Source organism: Arachis hypogaea, chromosome 3, assembly GCF_003086295.3.
Source record: "Arachis hypogaea cultivar Tifrunner chromosome 3, arahy.Tifrunner.gnm2.J5K5, whole genome shotgun sequence".
In the NCBI taxonomy this organism is placed as follows: Eukaryota; Viridiplantae; Streptophyta; class Magnoliopsida; order Fabales; family Fabaceae; genus Arachis; species Arachis hypogaea.
The window spans coordinates 56,544,452-56,552,435 of NC_092038.1; positions in this window are offsets into that span (position 1 = coordinate 56,544,452).

Genomic DNA, 7,984 nt, shown 5'->3' on the forward strand with positions numbered 1-7,984 from the left:
GTATTAATGCAATTACTATTGTTCTTCTATTCAATTCCGCTTGTTCTTGTTCCAAGATATCACTTGTTCTTCAACTTGATGAATGTGATGATCCGTGACACTCATCATCATTCTCACCTATGAACGTGTGCCTGACAACCACCTCCGTTCTACCTTAGATTGGGTGAATATCTCTTGGATTCCTGATACACGATGCATGGTTGATCGCCTGACAACCGAGTGCTCGCCTGACAACCGAGCCAGCCATTCCGTGAGATCAGAGTCTTCGTGGTATAGGCTAGAACTGATGGCGGCATTCAAGAGAATCCGGAAGGTCTAACCTTGTCTGTGGTATTCTGAGTATGTTTCAATGATTGAATGACTGTGACGAGCTTCAAACTCCTGAAGGCGGGGCGTTAGTGACAGACGCAAAAGAATCACTGGATTCTATTCCGGCCTGATTGAGAACCGACAGATGGATAGCCGTGCCGTGACAGGGTGCGTTGAACATTTCCACTGAGAGGATGGGAGGTAGCCACTGACAACGGTGAAACCCTTGCATAAGCTTGCCATGGAAAGGAGTAAGAAGGATTGGATGAAGACAGTAGGAAAGCAGAGAGACGGAAGGGACAAGCATCTTCATACGCTTATCTGAAATTCCTACCAATGAATTACATAAGTATCTCTATCTTTATCTTTATGTTTTATTCGTATATCATCATTCATATCCATTTGAGTCTGCCTGACTAAGATTTACAAGGTGACCATAGCTTGCTTCATACCAACAATCTCTGTGGGATCGACCCTTACTCGCGTAAGGTTTATTACTTGGACGACCCAGTACACTTGCTGGTTAGTTGTGCGAAGTTGTGTTTATGCCATGGTATTGAATACCAAGTTTTTGGATTCATCACCGGGGATTATTTGTGTTGTGAAAAGTATTGATCACAATTTCGCGCTATCAATGGACTCATTCCTTAATCTCTTTGTCTATTTATTTTTCTGTTTTTTGGTTTTATACTGTATGTTCTATCTATGTTTGTGTCTTTACTACATGATCATTAGTGTCTAGTGTCTATGTCTTAAAGCTATGAATAATTCCATGAATGCTTCACCTCTCTTTAGTGAAAAATGTGCTTAATTACAAAAGAATAAGAAGCACTTGGATTTTAAATTTTATCTTGAAACTAGTTTAATTATTTTGATGTAGTGGCAATACTTTTTATTCTCTGAATGAATGCTTGAACAGTGCATATTTTTTATCTTGTTGTTTATGAATTTTAAAGTTGTTGGCTCTTGAAAGAATGATGAGCAAAGAGAAATGTTATTAATAATCTGAAAAATCATGAAATTGGTTCTTGAAGCAAGAAAAAGCAGTGAAAAAAATGGCAAAAAAAGAGAGAAAAGAAAAAGAAAAAGCAAGTAGAAAAAGCCAATAGCCATTTAAACCAAAAGGCAAGGGTAAAAAATATCAAAGGCTTTGAGCATCAGTGGATAGGAGGGCCTAAAGGAATAAAATCCAGGCCTAAGCGGCTAAATCAAGCTGTCTCTAACCATGTGCTTGTGTCATGAAGGTCCAAGTGAAAAACTTGAGACTGAGTGGTTAAAGTCGTAACCCAAAGCAAAAGAGTGTGCTTAAGAACTCTGGACACCTCTAACTGGAGACTTTAGCAAAGATGAGTCACAATCTGAAAAGGTTTACCCAGTTATGTGTCTGTGGCATTTATGTATCCGGTGGTAATATTGGAAAACAAAGTGCTTAGGGTCACGGCCAAGACTCATAAAGTAGCTGTGTTCAAGAATCAACGCACTAAACTAGGAGAAATAATAGCACTATCTAAAATTCTATGTTCCTATGAATGCCAATCATTTTGAATTTTAAAGGAAAAGTGAGATGCCAAAACTGTTCAGAAGCAAAAAGCTACAAGCCCCGCTCATCTAATTAGGATTAAGTTTCATTGATACTGTGGGATTTATTGTATATTCTCTTCTTTTTATCCTATTTTGTTTTCAGTTACTTAGGGACAAGCAACAATTTAAGTTTGGTGTTGTGATGAGCGGATAATTTATACGCTTTCTGGACTTTACTATGAGTTTGTGTGTTTTTCTGTGATTTCAAGTATTTTCTGACTGAAATTGAGGAACCTGAGCGAAAATCTTATTCAGAGGCTGACAAAGGACTGTAGATGCTATTGGATTTTGACCTCCCTGCACTCGAAGTGGATTTTCTGAAGCTACAGAACTTCAAATGGCGTGGTCTCAATTCCGTTGGAAAGTAGACATCCAGGGCTTTCCAGCAATAGATAATAGTCCACACTTTGTGCAAGTTTTTATGACGTAAAATGGCATCAAAACGCCAGCTCTCTACTCTATTCTGGCGTCAAAACGCCATAACTGGCATAAAAGTTGGAGTTAAATGCCCAAACTGGCACCAAAGCTGGTGTTTATCTCCAAGAGAAGCCTTTACACATGTAAAGCTCAATGCTCAGTCCAAGCACACACCAAGTGGGCCCAGAAGTGGATTTCTGCATCATTTACCTATTTCTGTAAACCTTAGTAACTAGTTTCATTATAAATAGGACCTTTTACTATTGTATTTTCATCTCGGATCATAGAGACAATTCTGGATGACACATTTTCATATTTGGGGAGGCTAGCCATTCGGGCATGCTTGAACCTCGAGACCACTTATGTATTTTCAACGGTGAAGTTTCTACACACCATAGATTAAGGGTGTAGAGCTCTGCTATTCCTCGAGTATTAATGCAATTACTACTAATTTCTATTCAATTCATGCTTATTCTTGTTCTAAGATATTCACTTGCACTTCAACCTGATGAATGTGATGATCCATGACACTCATCATCATTCTCACCTATGAACGCGTGACTGATAACCACTTCTGTTCAACCTTAGATTGAGCGTATATCTCTTAGCCTCCATTCTGAAAGATTAGAGTCTTCGTGGTATAAGCTAGAATTATTGGCGGCCATTCCTGAGATCCGAAAAGTCTAAACCTTGTCTGTGGTTGCGTAAGCGGAAATTGGCAGATTAAGAATTAATTGCGGAAATGGCATTGCGAGTACAGCTCTTAACCAGCGAAAATCCACTTGTCAATTTAGAAAATGGGTTGTCACAAATTTTAGAAATAAAATACTGAGAGTATGAGTCCCAGGTCGTCTCCCAACGAGTTGCTGGAAGATGTGCTATTTTATCAATCAGAGGTTTTCAAAAGGGGTTTTGAATTTGATGAATAGAAAATTAAATTAGAGAATTTATATGATTTAAATAAAATCTTGACCGGGAGAAGATTAATTGGAAGTTCTATCCTTATTAAAAATTTATCAAGAGCAATTAATAATTAGTCATTGTTTTCATTTAGTTAACCCTTAACGAATGAAGAAAAGTCAAATTAAAAGTCAACTTCTATTCACAAGTCCTAATCCTCTCCCTTGGGATGGATTAGATTTAGTGACTAACAAGCCAACCAACAATGAACCAATTACAATTGAACTCTTGAGTATTCTAACTCAAGGTTCTCCTTTTAATCAACTCCCAATCAAGTTGGCGGACTACTCCATCATCATAATTGTAGACTTCACAAAATCAATAGGGGAAATAAGAAAAGACATAATAAACAATAATGAAAGAGATTAATTAAAAGTAAAAATAGTTTTGTATTAATAAACTATGAAAATAATCCAACGTCAACTATGGACATATTGAGAATATGGAAGAGTAAATGAAAAGTAAATAACAAACTATAATGACCAGTAACGGAGGTAGACACTTCTCAAAAGCTAAAGCCAAAAATCTTCAAATCCTAATTTATGAATGTCAAAGAGAGAAACCTAGGAGAGAGTAAAATCATATCTAAAAACTTGAAATTATGCGGAATGAATTGTTGTCCCGTGTCTCTGCATGTTCCCTTGCTCTAATCTGTGTTTCTGGGCCAAAAACTGGGTTGAAATACAGCCCAAGAACTATGTCAGTGACTTCTGTAATTTTGCAGATCACGCTCGTCACGTGGCCTCGTCGTCCACGCGTTGACGTCACTCAGTGTTTGTCGTACCACGCGTGCGCGTCGTCCACGAATTCGCGTCATTTGTGCAGCTTCCAATCCGCGCGGTCTCGTCAGGCACATGAGCGCGTCACTGTGATTACTTCCATTTCACGCGGTCGCGTGAGCCATGCGACCGCGTGACTTCTCGCTGGTCATCTCCTCAATTCCTTGTGTTCCTTCCACTTTTGCACACTTCCTCTTCATTCCTTACGCCATCATTGCCCTATGAAGCCTGAAACACTTAACACACAGATCACGGCATCGAATGGTATGAAGGAAAATAAAAATATACAACTAAAAGGTCTTTAGGAAGCAAGTTTTCAATCATAGAATATTTTTAGGAAGGAATTGTCAATACATGCAAATCATATGAATAAGTGGGCGAAGACTTGATAAAACCACACAATTAAACACAATAAGAATCATAAAATAACGGTTTATCAACCTCCCCACACTTAAACATTAGCATGTCCTCATGCTAAGTTGAAGGAGATAAATATGAATGAATAGGGACATGTAAGACTCATGCAATGCAATGCAACTATATGAGTTTGTCTATATGATTAAAAATAGATAAGTTTTCTAAGACAAAACATGGGGCAGATTTCAGTAATTCAAATCGTATTGTAAAGGCAGGTAAATTTGTAAGAAGATAGCTTGTGAAAGCAGGGAATACAGGACCGAGCATTGAACCCTTACTGTTGGTGCGTGTGCACTCTAATCATCTCTAGTATATGGGGTAATCACTCTATCCTTTTCTAATCATGCTTTCAAAATTTTTTTTTACCCAACCAATCAACAATTTTAAATTGCCAATGCAAACATCATGAGGTCTTTTCATGGTTGTAATGGGGCTAAGGTAAGGTGAGGGTACACATATGGCTAACTGAGCTTATACATTAAATCTTTAATTAACCTAAGTTCTCACCTAACATACATATACTCTATATAATTTTAACATTCATCTTAGCTACCCAAAATCTCCTTTTCACATTCCACACTCATGCATCAACCTTTATTTTAATTTTATCACATGTGCATTGATTATTAAACTCTGACTTATCATTGGGGTGAATTTGTCCCCTTATTCACTAAAGTAAAGGAATTTTTTTTTGCTTATCAATGCACATAGATTTGTAATTTTTCTTTTATGGCTTCACATGAATAGGTACCCAAATTCTCTTTATTTTATCATGACATATTTTCCTATTACCCTTTATTCCCACAATTTTCCCATACTCAGTTAACACACAAATTCTATCTTAAGCTAACCAAAGATTCAATTGGGATTTTCCATTGTTTTTCTGCTTAAGGCTAGTAATGTGGTAAAATATAGAACAAATGGGATTAAAATGGCTCAAAGTAGTTAACAAAGGTAATTAAAAGGGTTGGCTTATTTGGGATACGTAAGCTAAACAAACAATAGCCTCAATCATATGCATGCACATAACACATTAATATTGGACATATAGGATAAAACAAAATTCAGATTACAATCATAGAGAATAAAACACACGAGAAATAAATATGTTTATGGTTAAATAGTGTAACCATGTATTTAGGCTCAAAGTCTCACAGGTTGTGTGTTCTTTTAGCTCAAAAATCATGTTCCAATTTCAGCTTCAAACAAATTTAACATAAGTGTTTTTTATTTAATTTAGTAAAATTTTCAAAAAAAATATATATGGTCTTAAAAGAAACTTATTATCTTTTCAATCAGGTAGAACATGCATGCAATTAACCTACTAATATACAATCTATCATATTCTAAAGAAAAAAAATTCATGTTAGGGGGAAAGGAATTACCTCCGGAAGTCAGGTACTGACCGACCTCCCCACACTTAAGGCTTTGCACCGTCCTCGGTGCCATCTGTCAGGAACAACGGTGGGCTGGTGGCAATATCTCCACAGTTGGAACCGTCATGGCTCCCTGTACTGGTAAAGGAAGTGGAGTCCGGAGTGCCTGGGTCCTCATTAGGTCTGTGGTTGCCTGTGAGTAGCTCCTTGAGGTATTTGAATCGGCGGTGGTTGCGGCGCTCTCGTAGCTTCACTTTCTGGTCCTGCCGGTCCAACCTCTCCAGTATTTGATACAGCAGCTGACTAGTAGAAGGTGGAGCGTCTGTAGCATGTTCTATTGACTGGCTGGAAGTGGCTAGTGGTGGCCTAAGATATCTCCCGTTAGGGACGTATTGATCATCCCGCGGAAGTATGGCTTTGGTGTCCTCAGCTCTGTAGGAGACTCTGGCAGCTGAGACAAGATCAGAGACTAAGGCAGGAAAAGGTAGGTTGCCCGCGATTTGCACGTGTCCCATATCATTCCGGATGTGTCTTGGTAGATTTACAGGCTGGTCTGTGAGGATGCACCATAGTAGAATGGCCATGTCTGCAGTAAAGAAAGACTCATGAGTGCTCGAAAAGACGTAATGGGACATAATCTGGGCCCATACGTGAGCCTCTAAGGTGAGTGCGGAAGCCGATATTCCCTTAGGACGGGAACAATGGTATCCAAAAATCCATTTGCTGCCAGGTTGTGCGATAACTCTGAGAATAGCGTCCAGTCAAATTTGTACGCCTGGCGCTTGAGTGCGGCTTCTTGAAATGCATCCAATCCTTCTGGAGTAGGGGGAAGATCTAAGGCTCGCTGAATGGCCTCTTCTGTAACGGGGACTTGCTTCTGACAGACATAAACAGACTGCAGGGTCGGCAGGTGGAAATTGGAGTAGAACTCAACTACCCAAGAAAGATTAACCTGTCGTGGCTATCTCTGCAGGAATCCCCAATGTCTTTGTGCAAGTTGCGGCTCAACAAATTCGACAATACAAGGTGGAAGGATAAGAAGGTGTTCGTTGTTGTAATTCTGAGCAGCCAGAATGGGAAACATCTGCTCACAGTAATGATTGGGAAATCGTGCAGTGTCCTTTGCTGGGAAGGCTTTCTCCTTTTCATCGACCTTTATAATCCTTTTAATTCTTTTTGTTGATGGCTTAACTGCAGTTGAAGATGGCTCTGCCACTAATGCTCTTTTAGTTCCTTTTCTTGCTGTGGATTTGGGGGTAGCTTTCTCCTTGCCTTTCTTGGTGGCCATCCTGAAAGGAAACGAGTAAAGACAAGAATATTTCAAGGGTTATAGCAAGGAAAAGACTGGGAAAGGTGGTAATCAATGCACAGGAAGGGATAATGATGTGAACACATGGTCATGACTACATGTGACAAATCAACAATGGAAATATAGCAAGTGCATGTGGTGACAGTTAAATGCAAGGTGTTTATTGGCATGCCGGCAAGGGCATGAGTAGCATAGATCAAGCATTCAATGTCCAAGTTAGATTACCAAGCCTTCCAAACTAACAATACGTTTGTAATAATAATTATATTTAATTAATAAAATATAAGAAGGGTTTTGTGAAAAACAGGCATTTAGAGTAGTAAATTGAAAGAAATCTAAAAATAGTGCAAAATGCCATACGGGCTTTTTCACAAACACATAGCATTCATGTTAAATAAGGTATGGAAAATATTAATTTGAACATGCAAGTAACCCTATAAAAATAATATATAACTGTTAAACAAGTCCTAAACAATTCACAAGCATCATATAAAAAATAATGACCCAAATAAATCTCCAACACCAGTAGGAGGAAAAAAAAAGAAAAAAGAAAACATGGATAGGGAAAGTAGAAGAGAAAGAAAAAGAAAACATGAAAATAAGAAGAAGAATGAAAAATTAGGGAGAGGAGGAGAAAAGAAAAACCTTGATAATGGTGGTGGGAAAGAGGGAGTAGAAGGGAGGAGGGGGAAGAAGGGAGAAAGAAGGGGGAGAGAACGGAGAAAGAAGGAAGAAAGAAGATTGGGGTGGGAAAATATAAGAAAATCTGGCAGATTTGAATGAGTTAGGCGGTGCAAGCGACGCGGACGCGTGGTGCACGCGGTCGCACGGAGAAC